Raw genomic sequence first — 23,847 nt, 5'->3', positions numbered from 1 at the left:
TGGAACAAGCTGAAGGAGATCCTCAAAGTCTCGGATCCGTTTGCTTTCACCCCCCTGTGGGAGAATAGGGGGCTAGAGGAATTCTTTAAAATTACAGACTTTGGTTACTGGGCACATAAGGGTATTAATAGGGTCTCTCACCTTTTTTATTTGGGCCATTTTAAGTCATTTTCAGAATTTGGTTCTACAGATAGTTCACCATTAGACTTATTTATGTATACACGATTAAAACACATTTTCGAAGCCGCTAGGAATAGGGGCCGTATTCACCCACAAGAGAATATATTTTTTGATTACTGTGACGCCCAGAAGTACGAGAATGCGAAGTTATCTAGATTATATGCTAAACTCCGAACAGCATTGGCAACTGTAACACCTTTTAAAAGCCCAAGTAAGTGGGAGCAAGAGTTGAATTGTTCTCCACTGCAATGGTCCACTATTTATAGGAATGTGAGAAAGGCGACAGTTTCTAGTGCTCATAGACTAATTCAATTTAAGATCCTTCATCGACTGTACTATACCCCTAAAATCCAAGGAAAATTTCCCCAAAATAGGGACCGGGAGTGTTGCTGCCCTAAATGTGGTTATGTTAATGCGGACTATGTCCATCTGATTTGGAGCTGCAGCAAAATAAAAAAATATTGGGATGAGGTTTTCTGTACCTTACAAAAGGAGTCTTTAACGAACCATAATCCGGGGATTATGACAGTGATTTTGGGGTATGACTTGCCTGAAATTGAGGTCTCACGCCAGGTTAGACAGCTCTGGATGAGGGGATTGATGGTGGCTAGGGCTATATTGGTTAAGTATTGGGGCTCTGTCTCCCCACCCTCGATTAGGGAATGGGTTTTATCCCTTCAACAAATTAGAATTTTTGAGGATATTGAAAGAAAGCGGAGAGGTACACGCATAACTACGTAGCGATATGTATGACATTTAAATTTTAATATGCCATGGTCGACAGCCAATGGGGAGGGTGGGGTGGGATATATATATATGCAGATTTTCTATTATCTTAGATGTGAACTTAAGTTGACGTACATAATTCATTTATAATGATGTTTGTAATTGATACACTATTTTATGCCAAAAAAAAAAAAAAAAAAGTGTGGACCCACTGTGCCAATTAACTGCACACAGACAGGTACTGGAACATGGTACTGGAACATGGCAGGAACACAGGCAGGAATAATGCAGGATAAATGAAGGCAAATTGCAGAAGCATTATATTACCAAGAAAAACAAGTGAGTAACGTTATATCCCTTTAAAAATATCACTTTATTTAAATCATCATGAAATTAATCAAATACATATAGTAGGGAGTCAATAATAAGGTGCCACTTGATCTCTACAAAAAACTGACAATGAGCTAGGTAAATAGATGTCCAGCAATATCAATATGATTATAGGCGTGTAACCACAAAGGCTAATCTGCCAGTATAAGTATAACTAAGTGGCGTACAAAAGTGCGTCCTCTTATTGTCTAAAAGCAACGAGCGGTAGCCTATAGATTGAATGACATTGGAATGCAGAACATGAAACACAATAAGAACCAAAACTGACATTATCTTTTAGGAATGGTAGAGATGTAAGTGGCGGCTACCCCTCTACGCTCGTTTCACGCATCTGCTTCGACAAGAGGAGAGGCTAGTCTGGGTAAAGGGAGAATGTCTTAAAGATAGATCTGACCAATCTGGGGGCCGTTAGGAGCACATGTGACCTGATAAGATGAGCCGGCCATCCTAAACGTCACTTCCGCCCGTCCCCTGAGCGTCACGCCGGGGAGGGCGTCATAACCAGATGCGGATTGACATTCACGGCGTCCCTTTTACTTGGAGACGGAGCGGAAGCATCATGGTCGCAGCACCAGTCATGCGTTCCCGGCAGTACTTATATGGATCTGAAAGATGGGAATATGTATGCCTAAGGCCTCATGCACACGACCGTTGTTTGTCTTTCTGGTCATCCAGAAATAAAGGAAGACACACGGAAACAAAAACGGAAACAAATTCATTCACAACATTTCTACCAACTGTGACCATATTATACATGTGAAACGTAATCTGTATCATCTTTTCAGTGTTTGATTAATAAAGGATGCAAAATCACAAAATCCATAAAATACTAAATTTAAAACAACAAAATCACCAAAAAAATGGCATAACAGGATCTGTAGGCTGCCGACCCACATTGGGAGTGCGTAGGGAGTAATGGAGAGGATGGGAGTGGTAGTGGGGTAATGAGGGTGGTTGTAGTCTTCACAGTGGCTAACCATGCTCCGGCACTCCCCCAGGCTGGGTGTACAAGGACAGGAGGGGCACAACCCTTCTTCCCCTCGGGGAACACCCTGGTTTTAGGTCTCCTGCCTGATAGCAGTTGGAGAGTCCTTGGTATTCGGTAGTTTCATGGTTCCCTTGAGGCAGCAGAAAGGAGTGCAATGGTATGACATCTGCAATGCGCCCCCCCCAGTGCCCTATCGCGTCCCGTTTGGTGAAATGTCGAGTGGTGTGGAGCGGCCATTAATAGTCTCTATGTGTCAAGGTGCTCCTACCTGGATACAGCGGGACCTCAGGCTTAGGCTCTGAAGCAAATAAAGGGGAATAGTTGAGTTAGGGGATGAAGAATAACTTGAGTCCAGACTTTGATAAACTTTAACAGCAGCTTTACTTGGGTAAACTTGATTCCAGACAATATTCAGGCTTTTCTTACATTCAGGCTTTCTATGGTTCCAGCAGGCTTTGGCATAAACTGGCAGGCAAACTTGATGACTCTGCTTTCGCTGCTGGGCTGACAGGCTTGCTTAATAACTCAGCTTTATTTCGCTCTGTGGTGCTAAACTCTGCTTGGGTCTGGTTACTGGACTTTTGGTCAGTTCTGGTATCCTTGAATTGGGGTGCTTTGGACTGTTATCCCCCTCCTGACACTCAGTAAAGTAAATTATCATGGAGTCCGGGTGCTCTACAATACAAGCTACTTCCCCTTGGTGCCTCCTTCTCCAGCCGAAGAACAATTTCCTGGCTGCTATATCTTTCAGGTCTTCTCAGCTCCAATATAGAGTCTAAAGTGGAATCATCTCGAACTGCAACTCCTCCCTTCTGGTAGGAAGCAGGACTGGACTACTTCTACCCAAAGGTGGTAGAATGGAATGGTAAGTTCCATCCTGACTAAGGATAGCTCTGCCATATACGCTGCCACCTGCTGGTGAACCAGGCTTAGTACATGAACAAAACAGTTGCATAACAGTAATATTAATGCACAATGGTGAAGGACCTGGAAGTAATTACAAAAATGACATTCATGTTAACCATCAGAGACAGTAGTGGAGAGAAATGGTAATACTACTCCGAAGTATTACACATCCACTGAATAGGCAAGCCCGCCCTAGCAAAACATGCATAGGTATGGGTGGATTGGGAGAATGTGTTGGCTGACAGTTATCTCAGGTTTATTGTTCATCTTTGCTGCATAGACTGGGGCAGAGGGAGCAGAGTCACCTAATCATCATTAGAGGCTGACCAGTTAATGATCACTGAAAGCCTAGATAAGGCAAGATCGAAACACTATACACACCGATAAGGCTATGCATGCATTTTTTCTGACATTTCCTAATCCTTCTTCATAATCCTGCAGTATCTACCATCACTTCTTAAAAATCTCTGACATTTTTCTTTCCATTGATTCACATTTTGTTGATTCTGACATAAAGCACTCACATCCTTCTGAACTGTCTGTACATAGCGGAAGTGTGTATCTTCAACATACCCACACCAAGAAATAAAAAAAATAAAAAAATAAGTAGCACATTATTTCTATTTTCCAAATTTACATTTCATTAATGAAACTAAAACAAAACACCCAAGACAATCCCTTTATGGAATTCTTTGAAATGCAGGTGTGGTTAAAGATAATTGCAGTAGTTTACTGCAAAACTTACTTGATTTGGTGGTATGGAGACAAAGTAGCATAATTAACTGAAAAAGCAAGTCCTACCCTTGTGTCTGGATAATCCTGCATTGCTGGGAAAGCTACGCATAATGTAAGATTAGAAAATGTTGCTAAAATGAGTGTATTTTGGTTGTGGAGAATGAATGGCAGGTTTATGTCAGGGTGTATACATAGATTTGGGGTATCTTGTGCGGTACAACTCACTTCAAATATTTATTCATGGCATTATAAAAAGATTTTATTACAGGTAACTGGAGTTTGTTAGCTAAACCTCTATAAGCTTCCATTCCTCGGTATGGTAAAATCATTTTCCACTTAACATTTTAGAATACTTTTTGCTTTTTTCCTAGTAAAATCTGCAGTATGTATAAATGGCATGAATTCAGCCCTGGAGATCAGTGACACAGACAAAAGGTAACAGTCAAAGGTACAAGATTGTACAAATATATTTAAATCATGCTCTTATTTTCCATTATTTGCACAATATTGCACATATTAAAGAGGACCTTTCACCGATCCTGACATTGTGAACTAAGTATACAGACATGTAGAGCGGCGCCCGGGGATCTCACTGCACTTACTATTATCCCTGGGCGCCGCTCCGTTCTCCCGTTATGTCCTCCGGTATGTTCGGGGGACTTGGTTATAGTAGGCGGGTTCTGCTGGGCGTCTCCTTCTCCTAGGCTGTAGCTCTGGCCAATCGCATCGCAGAGCTCACAGCCTGGGAGAAAAAAAACTCCCAGGCTGTGAGCTCTGCGCTGTGATTGGCCAGCGCTACAGCCTAGGAGAAGGAGACGCCCAGCAGAACCTGCCTACTATAACCAAGTCCCCAAAGTCTCCGCCTACTATAACTGCAGCACGCCAGACCTGCAGGGTATAGCGAAGTGAGGTCACGGTTACTCACTGTTCATAGGAGGACCCTGGGCAGGCATGCGACAGTGAAGGAGAGGCTGACACAAAGTTCCTCTGGGGCACACTCTGTATGTAGAGACCAGGCCTGATGGTGGATGAGATGCCCTGGATGTTGCAGGTGTTTTGAGTGCCTGAGGCAAGGTCCCTTTAAGAATCGTGACGCCAGTGCCTGTAACGGTGGCACACCGATTTATAGTAGCAATAAGTGAGGTACGCAGATGGTATAGAGAACCAAACTTTGGTTTACTTGAAAACAGTTCAACTTTGTACAATAAGATGATAATACAGTCCCTTGCATCAAGTGCTTCACAAGCAGGCTTATTTCAATACTGGCAGGTATAATCTTGGCAAGATACTCAGAGGATAAACGACCAATGCTTCTCAGACCAGGCTGCACTACTTCACAGATATTCTGTCTGGCTGTATCCCAAGGCCCGTATGCCTAAATGCTGGCTTTTATCCTTGGCAAATGATCTTCCTCCCGTATTTATCCTTGCACTAACTTTATAATTCTTCTGCCCATCAGCTTACTTGTCTTAGCTGGATACACTGGCCCTGCTTGGCTTGAGGGTACAGCAGGTTTTTCCCAGGAGGCAAATTCTCTTCTACTGGGGTGACTTCTTCTGAGCTAAGCTTAGACTCAGGAACTTCAGGCTGACTAGGTTGCACTTCTAGCCACCTGGACTACACTGACTCTTCCCTGTCTGGGCCTACCTATATATACTAGGGGCTCCCTATCTCCCTCTAGTGTCTAGGATGCTACACTACACCCCAATAGGCCTGCTGTACATGTCACAGGGGAACAATACACATAAAAACATATAGAAAATACATTAAAATGGACAGTAAAATATACTGCCACTGTCCCTCAGGAGTAGGAGTACCACGTGGCCCAATTGACCCTTGTGTAGTGCCCACATTCATCTAGTGGGACACTACATAACCAAGTCCCCGAACATACCAGAGGACATAACGGGAGAACGGAGCGGCACCCAGGGATAATAGTAAGTGCAGTGAGATCCCTGGGCGCCGCTCTACATGTCTGTATACTTAGTTCACAATGTCAGGATCGGTGAAAGGTCCTCTTTAAGCAGTAGTATATGCAGAATCTATTCATTGGCTGCCTTACATCTGGTGGTGTTAGAGGCAGAGCTAATTTGCATCCCTTTCTTTTTTTCTCAAATACACAGTATATATAAATCAGAATACTTTTTAAAATATGTTGAAAACCATGTTCTCTGTGACACAAACCTCTCTGGTTTCTGCTACAGTGTTAGGTCAGCGTTCCGTGCCCACCACTCTACTCTCCATGCTGCTCGGCCTCATCCTCTGCAGGTTGCAACCTGCATGCTTCTTTCCAGACTGCTAGTATCTGCCTTTAAGAGGCCAGACATTAGCATGGGCACTTCCAATTTCTTACCTAGCCAATAGCTAGGGGTCCCTGAGTATTTAAAAGGGTTGTGCAGTGATATATATTGATAACCTATCCTCAGAAGTGCAGTGTAATAACAAGTACTCTCTTCATTCACTTAAATGGAACGAGTACTTGTAATTACACTATGCCACCGGTCCACAGGAAGTGGCACTTGCATGGAGCACCACTTACTCTTCAAACAGATGATCGACGGGGTGCCGGGTGTTGGACCCCCTCTGATCAGATATTGATGACCTATCTTGAGGATAAGTCATCAATATATATCGCTGCACAACCCCTTTATGGCTGTCGCATGAGTCAGGGAGTGCCTGAGCTTGATGGTTCCCTAGTGACCAGCAAAGGTAAAGTCTAGTTCCTAAACCTCCAGTTTTAGTTCGGTTCATGTTTAAGTTTAACCCTGTCCATCTGCTTGTCTGTATTCCTGCCAATCATCCCGCCTGCCTGTCTCGCCTGTGTCTTCACTACCACCCTGCCATTCAAGCCTTAGTGACTGTTCAGACTGCTCCTGTGGTTTGCCTGCAGTTTTGGTGAGTTTTCTGTATACTGAGCTTGCTAGTGCTTGCACCGGAGTCCCTGACTTCAGGGGAATAGCTGCCAACTACACCGGAACTATCCTAGGAGGCAGGGTTCTGGTTGCTTCACTGCAGTGAAGACCACATCCCTATACAGGGTTTAAAGGGTGAATACCAGGGGAGCGCTGGAATAACGCTCACTGATCCATAACAAGCACAAACCCTCCTGCGGTTAAGCCCCACTGATTGGAGCTTAACTGCAAGTGCACACCCACCGTGGTTGCCAGCTGTGTCCATATGGACACCGTGCCAAGAAAAAACATGAAAGAATATAATGCTGTGGTAACAGTGGAACACTTCCATAAAGAAAGACCCTCGTCTAAGGTTTACACAGGAACTGTTGGAACAGCAGTGTTTGTTCTGGTGCTGTGCACACTCCTGTTGGAGACTAGCACAGTCTAAAAAAATCATCCAAAGCACAATTTGCTGGATTAGAAGGTGAAATGAAAGCAACTGGCTGGCCTGCATCTGGATATCGTAATGTTATCTGAAGCCATTCAAAGTGCAAATCTCTACAGTTGCAGTGAAATGTTATAATTTTTGAGGATGGCAGTGGGGCTACATGACAATACTGTAGATATGTCTTAAGGGTTATTCACCCTGCCATTACGCCGTCCTATTCTGGAATAGTTATCATCATGAGTCAAGTTGCCCGGTTACTTCAGTTTTTGATGCACATCTTGCCTACGTGTATGTAGACTGACACATTTTATTTTTTAAAACACATCCGCAAGGTATAGTTGGAAAATTAGGTAAACTGGCAAGTGATGGCCAAACGTTTGTGAGTAATAATGTAATAATATCCCCTTCGATCCCTGCATTATTAGAGAAAGATTATCTGAGAAATGCCGAAAAAGTTACTGCCGAACCAGCTCCAAAAAGCTAAATTCACTAAAAACTTAATACATTGTTCTGGGTTGAATTAAACAAAATTAAGTTAAACATTTTTCTTTTTTTATATATATGAAATTCTTATATGCATTTCTCCGGCAGGTCATTTCTGTCAGTAATTGTGAAAGAATATTTATTCTGTTCAAGTACATTTTGTTTCCTGCTTAGGGAACGTTCTCTACTGCTGTGCACTTATCTCTCATGTGTGTCCTGATATATGCTTCCCTCCAGCAGTTGAATGAATTAAACCTTGTCCAACGATCAAGTTCAGTTGAGATGTAAGGTTGTGTAAGAAGCTCTCAACTCTGGCTAATGGATGGAGGACCCCTTCAGGGGATAGGGCATAAAGAGAGGGTTTGTCCAATTGAGTTAATGAATTCCTGTATCGGTGGACCAGGAGGTCTGGATTGAAGCCCCTTATGGCACTTTTTTTTCCAGTACATACTATAGCCTTGTGCTGGAAAAAGTTGGTGAGGCTTCAGAGTTGTACTTCAAGTAAAAAATGTATCTAGGTTATCAATCAGAGCTGGTATTGTGTTGAATATCCCCACCTCAGACTTGAACTAGTCTACAGCCTACTAAAAGACTGCAAGGAATGTTTAGAACAGACTAGTTGAGGTTAACTCAACTTTGAGGGAAAGTAGCGCTCCATAAGGGAGGCTTAAAACTGAATTTTCAGTTTTTCTTTGGCATTAGATACAGTAAAAGGATAAGAAGGAAGAATAAAATCTTCCAAATCTACATAAAGTCTGCTTTGGTAGTGAAATAATACTGCGAGTCAATATGACATGCTGATGACAGGCGTTGCTCTTTGAATCACTGCACACTTCACTTATTTGGGCAGTCACCGGGCCAAAACTGACCAAATAACTCAAGTATGAACACAGCCTTGTTAGCAGCAAGAAGAAGCACACTGCTTTTACACCATCGGCAGCTGATTCCACATAGATGTCGACAGAAACTGTTCTATTAAACGTTTATACAAGTAGAGCCCCCCGACAGAGTGGAGAGGGTGTCAGCAGAAAGTTTGTGTTGATGTCACTGATTATTTTGCCCTTCCTCTGATCCGTCAGAACAATAACCCCCAAAAAATGGATCCTGTCTGTGGAGCATCCACATTCACTCAGTCGGCATTTGTAAGTAATCCATCAGTATTGCTAAAGTCCAAAAAACAGGAGTGGATCCCAAACAGAGATGACACGTGAATGGAATATTTGCATGTCTTTTGTGTTTTGTACCCATGCCTGCTTTTGGCTGCCAAATTATAAACCAATACTGATGCAAAATAGGGACCATGTCATGCAGGCCTTACAGATGTTACATAGACAGGGTCGGTTGTGCGTCTCATTTTTCCTTCCTTCTGACAGATCAGAAGAAGGGTCAAATAAATGATAATGTTAGCCAGGCCGAAAGGCAAAATAGTGGCCCAGTCATGAAGAGGGGAGGGTGGGAACAGCATGAGAAGTCCACAGAGTGGCCCTATGACATAGTGGTGAGGTGAAAGCAGCATGAGGAGACCACAGAGTGGCCCAATGACAGAATCTGGAGGTGACGGTAGCATCAATAGGAGGCCACAGAGTGGCACAATGACAGTGTGGAGGTGGCGGCAGCATCAGGAGGCGACAGAGTGGCACAATGACAGAGTGTGGAGGTGGTGGCAGCATCAGGAGACCACAGAGTGGCTAGGTGACATAGTGTGGAGGTGACAGCAGCATCAGGAGACCACAGAGTGACCCAGTGACAGAGTGGGGAGGTGACATTAACATCAGGAGACCACAGAGTGTCAGGCGGGTGGCAGCATCAGAATAGTAGCTGAGGCAGGTAGCCCGAAGAAACCAGTGTCTTTTGTCAAAGTGTTGGTATGGCACCATGGATAATCTAGTCTGATGTATCAGGCATTGGTGGGTGGAAATCCTTGCTGATCCATGCCTGATTCATCTTGACAAAGGTCAGTCTCTCCACATTTTGGGTGGACAGGCAAGTTATTCTTGGGGTAACTATGGACCCCGCTGAACTAAACACCCGCTCTGATGCCACACTACTGGCCGGGCAGGACAGCTTTTCCAGGGAAAACTCTGCTAGTTGCGGCCACAAATCCAGTTTGGCTGCCCAGTAGTCCAGTGGATCTTCAATGTGGTGTGGCAGGGTACTGTCCAAGTATGCCACCACCTGCTGGTTTAGGTCCTGCTCCAGGTTTAGCTGCTGCTGCTGCTGGTGAGTAGTTTCTTCACTAGGCGGGTAAAGAAAGCTGCTCATCAGCAACTCTAGACTTAAGTTTCTGTGATGGAGCTGGAACTGCTCCTACCCCCCACCCTGCCACATCTGCCATGGCAAAGGAACGTAAGCGCAGAGAGCCCCCCCCCCCAGTCAGACCTGCGATAGGATGGAGGATGGCGCAGATAGGCAGTGGCCAACTCACTACATAGGATATCTCTATAGTAGTTTAGTTTGTCCTCCCTCTTAGCGGGTGTAAAAAAGGCCCCCCTTTTGGACCGGTAGCCAGAAGTCATCCCTCTGTCAAATGGTGACAATTTGGCTGTCAATATGCAAGCAAGTGAGCATGCATCTTGCCATTTGTGCAAGTGACTCGGAGGGACTCCCTGCCTCCATCTCCACTGCATACTGCCACAGTGTTTCTGGGTCCTCTGCCTCGTCTTCCTCATCGCCCTGTAGCTCCTCTGGCTGCTCCTTCTCCTCCTCTCCTGTCACCTGTGTGTAACAACCACCTATTTCGCTACACATTGCTTGTGCTTCAATGTCCTCCTCCTCCAGTTCAGCCCCCACAAGGCTCATGTGGCCGTCAGATCTAGGCGCCACGTCTCCAGTCCCCTGACCAGCCAGATTTACCAGCATCTGTTCCAGGACATGAAGCAGTGGAATGACGTTGTTCATCCCGTATTCCTGGCGACTGACAAATAACGTGGCCTCCTCAAAGGGCCAGAGCAAATGGCAGGTGTCACACATGAGCTGCCACTGTCTGACATTGACGTTACACAGGGGAGTACTCCTGTCCTGTGAATGGACCCTAAGTTGTGCGAAATGCGTTGGACCTGAAAAAGGGACGACGAGAATTTGCTATTGCTACACCAATACCATATATAATACTGTATCATTGTTTATACCATTAACTTGGCAAATGCGGTAATGGTGTGTATATATTTTTTTTTTCTTACACTGGGTTTATCCTTTTTGGTTTACACTAGTTTATTATTTTGTGTGCTTGTGGTAGATTATTCATGATTTAGTGAGAGGTCATTTATTCAGTGGGCTCAGGGTTAAACTTATGTAATAACTGGGGGGTGTGGTACCAAAACATCATTATTTTGTAAGTGTTTTCTCTATGAATAGCACACGTTGATGTCATCGCGGCTCTCTGCCAAATTATCCTCCAATCATCCACTGAAATAGAACAGTGCAAGAGCGATTCCCACTTAGACATATATGAATGACGGATAGATGCTGGAGAGGCCGAGGAGGAGAGAAGCACATATATTTCAGATATGAGACCCTTAGTAGACTCCGAAAGTTTACATGTCTTCTCAAAAGACGTGGGGACATATACCTGTTTTGAGTGAAACAATGTAGTGAACAAATGCTGGATTTGCAAGTATTGATATCTAGTGACTTCCGTAAGTGACCTAGAACTTCTAAGCTCATCAAATGAAAGTAATTGTAGTGTTCTATAATCAATCATATCCGCAAACCTAAACATCTTCTTTGAAAACCAAGGTTTAAAAAAGGAGACTTTTAATCCAGCATCGAAAAGCGGTGTAAACAGAAAAGATGTCATGGAGGATTTCTCGGAAACCAGGGAGAAACGGTGTTTACAATGTTGCCATATTTTGTACGTATGTAACATTGGTCCTAATAATTCTGGCAATTGAGCGTGTGGAATTGGGGACCATAACAAAGAGTTAGGATGTATCGGAGCAATCCACAATTTTATTAATTTCCATCCACCTAGAATAGGCATAGAGTTTAGACCATGCTGGTATCTGTCTAAGATGCGTGGCCCAATAATATTTGGTAATGTCTGGAACTGCCAACCCCCCTTGAGATTTCAGGGCCATAAGGGTACTACTAGCTATCCTATGCCTCTTCCCATTCCATATGAATTTAAATATAGCAGCCTGCAGTGCCCGTAGTTCCGTCCTTGGTACATGTACCGGGAGGGTCTCAAATAGGTAGAGTAGTTTTGGCAAAATGGACATTTTAACTGCCGCTATGCGGCCAAACATGGATATGGGAAGAGACATCCATTTAGCCATCAGACGCTTAAGCTCTAGAAAAAGGGCGGGGAAATTATGGGAATATGTAGAAGAATACGTTGCTGCTAAATTCACACCAAAATAACGCAAGGCAGCATCTTGCCAACGAAAGCGATAGTTAGACCGTAACGGAGCTAATACAGCCACTGGTAAGTTTAAGGGAAGGGCTTCTGTTTTTGAGGAATTAATCTTATATCCGGAAAGTCGACTATACAGTGTTAACATGTCAAATAAGTTGGGCAGAGTAATATGCAGGTCTGATAAGGTAAGCAGAACATCATCCGCAAATAATGATATCTTATATTCAACTTGGTTAACCATGATTCCATGAATATCCGGGTGGGACCTAATTGCTGCGGCTAAGGGTTCAATGCAAAGCACAAACAGGAGAGGGGAAAGCGGACATCCCTGCCTGGTGCCGTTTTTAATCGGGAAAGGAGCTGAGTTTGCATATGGTAATTTAATTGTCGCTGTAGGATGGCTATATAATGAGTGGAGGGCTGAGATAAAGGGACCAGAGAATCCAAAGGCCCGCAGGGTGGAAAACATAAACGGCCAGCTTAAGCGATCAAACGCTTTTTCAGCGTCTAAACTCAATAGTAGTGCCTGTTGATGTTTCCTATTGACAATATCTATCAGATTAATAAGTCTTCTCGTGTTATCCCCACCCTGCCGGCCCCTCACAAAGCCAACCTGATCCGAATGTATCAATCGCGAGAGCCAATACGCCAACCTATCCGCCAATATCTTGGTGAATATTTTCAAATCAGAATTTAGAAGAGCAATAGGGCGGTAATTTGCGCAATCTAGGGGATCTTTTCCCGGAAATGAGAGTTATATGGGAATGAAGCATGGTTTCTGGTATAGCTGAACCTTGTAGAAATGAGTTAAAAAGCTTACATAAATGAGGTGTGAGAAGAGATGAAAAAGTCTTGTAGTAAGAATAAGATAACCCATCCAGCCCAGGTGACTTGCCATTAGGTAACTGGGAAATTACACCTTGAATCTCCTCAGTCGTGATCTGGGCATTAAGCGCAGACCCTGCTTCTGATGATAATTTGGGTATATTACTTTGAGCCAAAAAAGAGTCAAATAGTGGCGATCAACTGGGTCAGAGGGTGTCTGTGGTGTAAGGGGGTATAAGGAAGCATAGTATTGCTGAAATTGGTCAAGTATCGCTTTGGGGTCATATACCATGTCTCCACTGCTCGTTCTCAGAGACATTGGAGCAGTAGTCGTGGTTGACTCCCGCAATTGACGAGCTAAGATAGTATGTGATTTATTCCCCCACATATAAAACCGTTGGCGCGAGTACAATAGGAGTTTACCAGTTTTTTCAAAAGCCATTTCACGTAATCGAGCACGGAGAAGTACTATACGCCGTAGCAAGTGACAGGAGCGATGAGTCCCTAAACGGGTTTCTAATTGTTTTAATTGGGCAAGGGTGTTATTATACCAGAGATTGTAATCCCTTTTCAATCTAGTGCTAACACTAATACATTTGCCTCTGAAAACGGCCTTATGCGCTTCCCACAGTATAGCTACAGACGGGGCCGAGGGTTGATTAAAGGTAAAATATTCCTCCAAGGAACTTCCCAATTCCTGTCTAGTCGGCAATTTAGTTAATAAAGATTCATTAAGTCTCCAGTGACATATCCTAGGACGAGCACCCCTTGGATTAAACATGACCGATATTGGCGCGTGGTCTGACCACGTGATATTTCCTAATTCAGCATCTGTCAGCATCCTAAGGGCAGGTGTATTCCCAAATAAATAATCTATACGAGTATGAGTTCTGTGAGGGTGGGAATCAAACGAATATGTCCTAGCCGAAGGATTATTGACCCTCCACAGATCATACAGGGCATATTGTCTAATGAGCTTTCTAAAGAGACGTGATCATTTTCGCTGGGCTCTAGACGGTGGTGCGTCTCCGAGGGTCAATCTATCCCAATATTCTGAAAAAGCGACATTAAAATCTCCGCCTATAACAAGCTCTGCCGGAAAATATTTTTCCAGTTCCCGAAAAACCCTCCTCAGGAATGGAATCTGGTTTGAATTTGGGGCATAAATATTGCATAAAATAAGTGGAGCACCGTGGAGGGAGGCCTGGAGTATTACATATCTACCATGATCGTCAATCTGTGCGGATTCAACTTGTATATGACATGTAGTAGATAAAAGAATAGCAACCCCAGCAGTTTTTGTGTCAGCACTGGCTGAATATATTCGTGGATAGGATCTGGCCGCAAACTTAAAGGAGCCCTCTCTGTCAAAATGTGTCTCCTGCAGGAAAACAACGTCTTCCCTTTGAGATTTACATTCAGTGAGAGCAAGACGTCGCTTTGCGTTAGAGTTGAGACCTTTAACGTTCAAGGAAAGGCACTTAATCATGAGTGTATGTGGTGTAACAGTACTTGCCAATAACCAGAGAGGTACCCCCTAATGAGCATCCGTCTCCATATACTGAAATTCGTCCCAGTGCAACATCAATAAGGAACCTAGGAGGAAGAGACATAAGGGAAAAGGGAAAGACAAAGGACAACATATACGACAAAGAACATGATATACAATTCTGAACAATGGGTGTGATCACCCAGTCAAGACTCAATATAACGTGAGCAAAAATGAAAATAAAGCCCACGTCTGTCCCACCTCAAGATCTAGAGTGAGGGAAAGAGAGAGGGCAACAAATAGAGTCCTGTTGGTAGGGACCTGACTGGACGCCATAGCAGGCGAGGCCAGAATGGTAACTCAGGGAATATCTGAGACAAAAGAGATCAAATAAAAAAGTGAGAAACAATGCAATGAAAACAATTGCACTAATTCTAAGAGCTGCTGCTCAAAAAATAATTATCTGAAGGCCTCAGAGGGATTCAATCCCTCAAAAATAAACTTTCAAGGAGGCGCGTCACGTAGGGGAGATGCATATGCTCCTGGTTGAGATGGAGGTCGGTTTCTTTTCCGCTGGACTGTGTGCCATGATGGAGCAGGAGCTGAGGGAGGGTCTGGGATCTCCCAATTATCAAGGGCCGGAGTGTTAAGGCCCAAAGAGGAACAAAAACGGGATAAGTCCGCGTGTGTGCGCAATACAGAGGACTTGCCATTCTTCGTAGCAATCAAGGCAAAGGGGAAGCCCCAACGATATGGGATTTTGAGATCCTTCAAACATGCTAATAGAGGTTGAAGGCTTCTCCTTTTCTGTAGGGTCAGCCAAGATAAGTCCTGGTATAGGTGGACACTTGAGCCTTTAAAAGAGATCGTACGTAAGGTGCGCACCTTGGCCATAATGGATTCCTTCAGGCGGAAGTCATGTAGGCAACAAATCACATCTCGTGGTTGTGACGTAGTATTTTTCGGCCTAAGCGCTCTGTGGGCCCTATCAAGTTTGATGGCCAGCGGTGTTTGGGGCGCCAAAATCAGATTAAACAGTTCGTTCAATATAATGTCCAAGTCCTCATCAGACTCCGATTCTAGCAGACCCCTAACCCGTATATTATTACGGCGTCCTCTGTTGTCCAGATCTTCCAGATGATTAGTATTTTCTTTAATAGCTTGGGATTGAGTGGCTATAATAGACTGTAATTTGGACACATATCTTCTGGTGTCATCATGCTCCGATTCAATCTGATCTACACGAGCAGACACTTGCTGAAAGTCCACTCTTAGAGAGGAAATTTCGGCTTTAAAGGCATCATGTACCCCGGCCACCATTACTTTAAAATCTTCTTTTGTGGGCATCTGTTGTAATGCTTGCTACAGGGATTTCATATCTTGGGAGGCACAAGGGGGCTCATCCCCATTCTCATCCCCAGTCAATATCAGGGCTGTCTCCCCACTCACGGCGGCGTGCCGGTGTTGCCGCGGGCTGCCTGGCCTGCTTAGGTGCCGTTTTAGGCGGCATGTTGGTGTATGTACACTGGGAGCCCTGTAACCAGCCAGGGGACTCCAGGCCCAGGTCAGGGGCGTCTATGGGCCGCTCCGGTACAAAATCCACAGCCAGGGGGCAAAGAGAAGGTTCCCCTGCTATCGTGTTGCTGAGCTCACCTGCCGTGACAGAAAATGCAGGGGCCGTCTGCACTGTAATGGAGCCTGTGACTGACCGTTGGAGAAGGCCGCTCTGGGAGGACGGAAGCTGGGAGCCCCAGGTAAGGTAGGTGCCCAGGGTTCTTTCCCCTCGGGAGAACGGGTGGGTAATGGGCTTCTTTAGGGGTAACTTTTTCCCCATGTGACGCGCCGCCAGGGGCGGGCTGGGCCGATGGGCAGGGAGGCAATTGCCCCCCAGGCCGCCCGAAATAAACGGCCACTGGGCCGCGCGTCTTAAAAAAAAATTTTTTTTTATTCTTCAGGGCCGCACCGCCGATCATCACCACAGGCGGCGCGGCCCTGGATGTCATTGCAGCCGTGCTGTGTGCTGTGGGGCAGGGGAGGGAGAGGCGTGTCCCTCCCCTGTTCTTCTGATAGGCCGCAGGCACTAATGCCTGCAGCCTATCAGAGGCCGGCTCAGCAATGACGTCATTATCATTGCGACACCTGAGTCGGGCAGCACACAGCAGGGACACAGGCCAGAATAGGCTGCATCGCTGCTGATGGAGGTAAGTATTAGTGTTGTTTTTTTTTTCTTCTTTGCGGGGGGCTGGCACTATGGGGGGGGGGGGGGATCTGGCACTATGGGGGGGGGATCTGGCACTATGGGGGGGGGGGATCTGGCACTATGGGGGGGGGGTCTGGCACTATAAGGGGGCTGGCACTATGGGGGGGGGATCTGACACTATGGGGGGGGGATCTGGCACTTTGGGGGAGCTGCCACTATAGGGGGAGCTGGCACTATAGGGGGGGCTGGAACTATGGGGGAGCTGGAACTATGGGGGAGCTGGCACTATGGGGGGCTGGCACTATGGGGGGCTGGCACTATAGGGGGAGCTGGCACTATGGGGGGGCTGGCACTATGGGGGAGGAGCTGGCACTATGGGGGGGCTGGCACTATGGGGGGGATCTGGCACTATGGGGGGGATCTGGCACTATGGGGGGATTTGGCACTATGGGGGGGAATCTGGCACTTTGGGGGAGCTAGCACTATGGGGGGGGGGGGCACTATAGGGGGAGCTGGCACTAGTATAGAGGGGGCTGGAACTATGGGGGACCTGGCACTATGGGGGGGGGATCTGGCACTATAAGGGGGGCTGGCACTATGGGGGGGGGGATCTGACACTATGGGGGGGGGATCTGGCACTTTGGGGGAGCTAGCACTATGGGGGGGCACTATAGGGGGAGCTGGCACTATAGGGGGGGCTGGAACTATGGGGGAGCTGGAACTATGGGGGAGCTGGCACTATGGGGGCTGGCACTATGGGGGGCTGGCACTATAGGGGGAGCTGGCACTATGGGGGGGCTGGCACTATGGGGGAGGAGCTGGCACTATGGGGGGGATCTGGCACTATGGGGGGGATTTGGCACTATGGGGGGATCTGGCACTATGGGGAGGAGCTGGCACTATGGGGGGGATCTGGCACTATGGGGGGGATCTGGCACTATGGGGGGGATCTGGCACTATGGGGGGATTTGGCACTATGGGGGGGAATCTGGCACTTTGGGGGAGCTAGCACTATGGGGGGGCACTATAGGGGGAGCTGGCACTAGTATAGAGGGGGCTGGAACTATGGGGGAGCTGGCACTATGGAGGGGGCTGGCACTATGGGGGGCTGGAACTATAGGGGGAGCTGGCACTATGGGGGGGCTGACACTATGGGGGGGCTGACACTATGGGGGGGGCTGACACTATAAGGGGGCTGGCACTATGGGGGGGGCTGGCACTATGGGGTAGGAGCTGGCACTATGGGGGGAGCTGGCACTATGGGGGGAGCTGGCACTACGGGGGGGGGGCTGGCATTATGGGGGAGCTGGCACTGTAAGGGGGCTGGCACTATGGGCGAAGTGGCACTATGGGGGGGCTGCCACTATGGGGGGCTTGGCACTATGGGGGGCTTGTACTATGGGGGGGGAGCTGGCACTATGGGGGCATTTCTTGCTGGCACATTATGAGGGGGCACCATGGGGGAGAGGATCACTATGGGGGTATCTGGGGGCTCTAAAGGGGCTTTTTTTTTTAATTATTGGCACATTCTGGGGGGCACTATAGGGGAGAGCAGCACTATGGGGCATCTGGAGTTACTATAGGGGCATTATTTGGGGGCACTATGGGGAAGTGGGGGCTCTAAAGGGGCCTTTTGTATTGGAACATTATGGGGGGCACTATGGCATTTGGTAGCACTAAGGGGGCATTTTTTACTGGCACATTATGGCAGGCACTATAGGGGAGAGCGGCACTATGGGGCATTATTTGGGGGCACTATGGGGGAGTGAAGCACTATTGGGGCATATGGTGGCACTAAGAAGGGGAATTTTTTTACTGGCACATTGTGGGGGAGAGGAGCACTATAGGGGCATCTGCTGGGGGTACTAAGGGGCATTTTTTTACTGGCATATTATGGGGGACACTATGGGGAAGGGGGAGAGGAGCAGTATGAGTGCATTTACTGGGGCACTATATAGGGGTATTTTATACTGGCATACATTATGGGGACATTAGCTCAACTGCGGGCACTAAGCGGGGGTATTTCATGTACTGTCATATTATAGGGAAAATTAGTACTATGGTATTATAGGGAGCTTTACTACTACTGGGGGGCTATGAGGAACATGATTACTAGGGCACTATAGGGGCATTATTACTACTAAGTGAGCTCTGGCAGAGAATTATTTCTATTGGTGGGATTTTGGGGGGCACTGTTACTTTGGGGGCACCCTAGCACAGTATCAGCTTAGCACTATTATTTTTGGGGGACATTATCTTTATACTATTAGTGTCTGGGCGCAGTTATTTTTTAGAGCACTGTGTGCCAATAATTGTTTAAGGGGGCACTATCTGTGTGGTAGTAGTATTCCCAGGGGGACTGTTTCTGCAGTATAGTATTGGGGGCATAGCGGGCACAGTATTGGGGGCACTATCTGTGTGGTAGTAGTATTCCCAGGGGTACTGTTTCTGCAGTATAGTATTGGGGGCATAGCGGGTACAGTATTGGGGGCACTATCTGTGTGGTAGTAGTATTCCCAGGGGTACTGTTTCTGCAGTATAGTATTGGGGGTGGCAGGAAACTAATGTCTGTTTGTTAATCTCTGCAGAGACGGGAGATGGCTGAAAAATCATCATGGCGGTCTGGTCTGAATGGAGAAGATGAGGAAAAAGAACGTCTACAACAAAGGTGACATTGGATGTAAGAGGTATGGGGCCCTATGTAGGAGAGGAGATGCTCCGGCTCCTCCCCCTGCCATTTGCAGAAGGATGATTCAGAGCTGGGTGAGGATGACGAAAGGGGGTGGCAGATGGTGGGGGGAACCACAAGCCTTAAGCAGGATCAGGGGAGGGAGGAGAGTGGAGGAGTTTCCTGGCTGTAGCTTGTTATATAAGCAGGCAGTGCAGCCGGGACAGGTCCTCCCCTCTTCGTATGATGTGTAGACAGGCCTGAACTATAGAATGTCAGCTGTACAGTGTGTGTTGGGAGTGGCTTATTAAATGTAGGAGGGGCTTTTAATAATGGGCGGGGCTAAAAAATGGGCCACTTGACTGGATTTGCCCCCCAGGACTAAGGCTGCCAGCCCTCCCCTGTGCGCCGCTGTCAGCAGATTCGGCCCGATTTAGGAGCAAGAGCAGCGGAGCTCAGGGATCACGCCGCCATCTCTGCAGACGTCCAGGTCACGCCCCCCCATTTATAACTTCTAGTAGAAATGATAAAGGAATAGAACAACATATAAACATAAGAATAGAGGCTCCCTATGGTCGGTGCCCGTGCATTGTCGACCGCAATTTGCAGTCTGCAGCACGGGCCCGGGCCCTTTGTGTGCATGAAGCCTTATGCTCATGAATTATTGTGCCTGCCTATCACGCCAGCATCTAAACCAGATGTCAGCTATCCTGACCATTTGCACGCATAGCGTTAAAAGTACATGGCAAAAGGCGTGGCCGAGCCAGCATGGAGTGAGGAAGCAGGATTGCAGTGCTCCTACAAAATCCTGTGAAATATCCTTTATACACCTGGCATAATCAGGTTTCTTGAGCTCATTCATTATATGTTGGATCCCTTCATACTTGGGGACACTCTGCCCGGTGCTGGAGTGCTGAGTTTTGGCTGTGGCGCTGTGGATGCCGACGGATTGAGGGAGAGGAGCGGAGGGACGCAAACTGAGGAGAGTGCAGAGTGAGGCCGGGGCACGATCCGCCGCAAGGTACACAGCGCAAGTACGGCTTGCTGAAAGTTGCTAACAACTTACCTTGGACTGCTGCCGATACCTGCTGGAGTCTTGAGCCCGACGGCCGAGGCGGGAAGAAGCCGCGCGGTGGGCGCCATCTTGCCGTTAAGTGTATGTGCAGCGGCGCTCCTCTCTGCCCCAGCAAACGGAGTGGATCGGTGAAATGCTCTGTATCTCCCTACTTCCACTATTATCCTGAAGTCCTGCAGCGGTAATCCTGTTAGGTGCCCTTATATATGAAAGTTGCAGAGTTCACCGCAGTTTATATGAAAGTTTAATGGTGGTGCTGGTGTACTTATCCCCCTCCCCCTGAGGAATGTAAAGATATCTGGCAGTCTACTTGGCTGAGTGGCATGACTTGAATTTAATAAAGCCTTATCTTGATTTGCTGCATGAGTGACAAACCCCAGCAGATCTTTAAAGTGTCTGTGGACTATTTCTATGGGCCGCAAAACTTCTTCTGTGGCTCCATCATCTGTTAAACGATTCATGGACGCCATGAGTCAGACAGAGCAGGAAAGTGAGGGGTCTCCTGTCCCTGGTGCCTCTGCTGAAGCCTCTCAAATTATGAAAGCTATAGCTCCTGAAGAGGCTACTGAATGGATTGAGAGAAATCTAAATGCAAGGCCTCACCGCTGATGGTTTATACTATAGTGTTGGCAGCTGGAGCAAATAATACTTGATTAAATGTTAAATTGTTTTGCTGACAAGATGGTTGGGGGAGGGGGGGAGTATCTGGTTTAAATGCACCATTATTACTCCTGTTAGAATCCCTGTTCTTTGACTTTGTCTATTGATCAGATGTTTAACCCCATATTGGTATGCTGGGTGGCAACACCCTGTATGACTATGCACTGTTGTGGGTAGACGTATATACTTGCTTCCTATCACCAAAGTACCTATATGGTATATATGTTCTAATGAGTTAGGGTAGGTTATCGTACCCAGGAGTTGCTAGTTTGGGGTGTCAGGCTCAACCATATTAGGAAGGTTTGGGCAGGGTGGGTTAGGGAGGTTGGGAATGGGTGGGTTGAAGAGGGTTTCTCTGTTGAGGGGTTCTTTGATGTGGATTGTGTGTGTGCATGAATGTGCCTTCATTGGTCGGAAATTATGGAGATGTTATCTTTGGAAGAATAAATGGCGGTAATTAAGCTACTTTCGTGGAATGTTCGGGGTCTGAATGATAAGATTAAACGGTCTTTAGTGTTCAATTATCTGAAGAGGTATAACTCTGACATAATGTTATTGCAAGAAACGCACCTGCAGGGCCAGAAAGTACTAGCTTTGCGGCGCCCATGGATAGGCCCCACATATCATGCGGTTTACTCAAACCACGCTAGAGGCGTGTCTATTTTAATTGCTAAAAGTCTTCCGTTTCAAATACTATCTGTGCAGCTAGACCCTTATGGTAGGTATGTGATTTTACATGCTTGTGTCAGAGGCCTGCAGTACCTATTTGTGGGACTATATATTCATCCGCCATTCCGCAGAGAGGTCCTAGACTTAATTACAGCTAAAATAGCAGGATTTCCAGCAATGCCTTATATTATTATGGGTGACTACAATGCCACTTTAGATCCTATACGGGACAGAAGGGTTCCCCAGGCCTCACACAGCAATGTCCTATCACATTGGGCTAATACTTATGACTTAGTAGAGACGTGGCGCTATTTCCACCCCACAGATGCACAATTCTCTTGCTATTCGGCTTCTACTGGCTCACTCTCTCGTATAGATCTGGCCTTTGTCAGCAGAGATTTATCCCCCTATATCAAGTCTAGTGATTATCTACCGAGAGGAGTTTCAGACCATGCCCCCCTCCTTCTGATACTGTCACAGCCGCTGGCTTCGACTGATAAGCAGTGGCGGTTAAACCCTATGTGGCTCGAGGTATTACCCGTGGTGAGCGAGAGTCTAGATGCAATGGGGAATTACTGGGCAGAAAATGAAGGGTCTACGAATCCTCTGGTAGAATGGGATGCTTTCAAGTCAGTAATGAGAGGGGCATTGATTGCTGCTATTGCAACTCATAGAAAGGAACTGAATATCAAACGGATAAAACTAGAGACGGAACTAGCTGATAAGGAGAGGTTATATATACTAGATCCGTGCCCTGAGAATCAGACTTTGTGGCTTGAGGCGCAGCGTAGGTTCACTTTGCATTTAACTGAATATACTGAGAAGAAACTTTTAAATCAGAGGCAAACAATTTTTTCAGATGGTGATAAGTGTGGCAGGGCCTTGGCGTACTTGACTAGATCTGAGACTCAACAAACGGTGGTGGCGGGAATTCTGAACGATCAGGGGCTCTTATTAAGGGAGCCCAGAGATGTCTGCCGACAGTTTGCCTCCTATTATGAGTCATTGTATGCCCCCAAGATCACGTGTACTTCGGAGGAAATTGTCAATTTCTTAGCAGGTATTAATATTCCTTCTTTGGACAGAGATGACAGGGGAGCCCTGGCGGCAGACATATCTGACCTGGAGATTGAAACGGCCATTAGTTCCTTAGCAACCAAGAAAACCCCGGGACCCGATGGATTTCCTGCTGAATGGTATAAGCGATTTTCTAAAGACCTGGTTAGTAGATTTGGGAAGCTGTTGAGGTATGCACTGGAAAGTGGTTCGTTGCCACCGTCCTTTCTGGAGTCAACGATAGTAGTGATTCACAAGTCGGGGAAGCCATCTGACCAGTGTAGCTCTTACCGACCTATCTCACTTCTGAATCTTGACGTCAAAATCTTTGCGAAGGTACTGGCGTTAAGATTGCGGGGGGTAATTCTCTCCTTGGTTGGGGTAGTTCAATCGGGTTTTATGCCAGGGAAAACCACAGATATTAATTTAAGGCGATTGTTCACTAACCTTCGGGTCAAACATGATAACAGAGGTATGAGGGCTCTTGCGTCCTTAGACAATGAAAAAGCATTTGATTCAGTAGAATGGGAATTTATGTGGGCAGTGCTGACTCAAATGGGCTTTCCGGAGAAATTTTTGTGCTGGTTACAAATGCTTTATAGATCCCCTTCGGCGAGAGTCAGGGTGAATGGGTACACATCGGACTCCTTCCCCTTGGGTAGAGGCACTAGCTGCCCTCTCTCCCCCCTGTTATTTGCATTAATCATGGAACCTTTGTCGATACTCATATCCTCTAACTCAGGTATAGAAGGCTGGGAAATAGCTGGAATATCAGAAAAGCTTTCATTATATGCTGATGACATGCTGGTATACCTAGCAGATTCAGGGAAATCCTTGGATACCCTTTTAGGTGTTGTTGATCAATTTGGGGGTTTCTCGGGTCTCCGTGTGAACTGGGCTAAGTCTAGTCTCTGTCTGGTTGATGATGTTGACCCAGCTCGCATTTCGGTGAACAATAAGCTTCAGATTGTGGAGCAATTTACATATTTGGGGATTATTGTTCATAAAGAAGTGGCAAAATTTTATGATTTGAATGTTGCTCCTACAATGCAATCCATTACTCGAAAGCTAGAGGCTTGGGAAAACCTTCCTTTAACTCTG

General features: G+C 46.4%; 1 long non-coding RNA gene across 1 annotated transcript in view; it reads left to right on the top strand.

Moving 5' to 3' along the window:
* The window catches only part of LOC120994605, a 30,145-nt gene extending 6,957 nt beyond the window's left edge, over positions 1 to 23,188 (top strand). The window contains exons 2-4 of the long non-coding RNA XR_005777442.1: positions 9,427 to 9,442; positions 14,132 to 14,138; positions 23,178 to 23,188. This is a non-coding gene — a long non-coding RNA (uncharacterized LOC120994605). The remainder of the gene's footprint in view (positions 1 to 9,426; positions 9,443 to 14,131; positions 14,139 to 23,177) is intronic.
* The last annotated feature ends 659 nt before the right edge of the window (positions 23,189 to 23,847 follow it).

This window comes from Bufo bufo, chromosome 3 (genome assembly GCF_905171765.1).
Source record: "Bufo bufo chromosome 3, aBufBuf1.1, whole genome shotgun sequence".
Classification (NCBI taxonomy): domain Eukaryota; kingdom Metazoa; phylum Chordata; class Amphibia; order Anura; family Bufonidae; genus Bufo; species Bufo bufo.
Note: the sequence above shows the minus strand (reverse complement) of the source record. Positions and strands in the feature narration are given on the sequence as shown.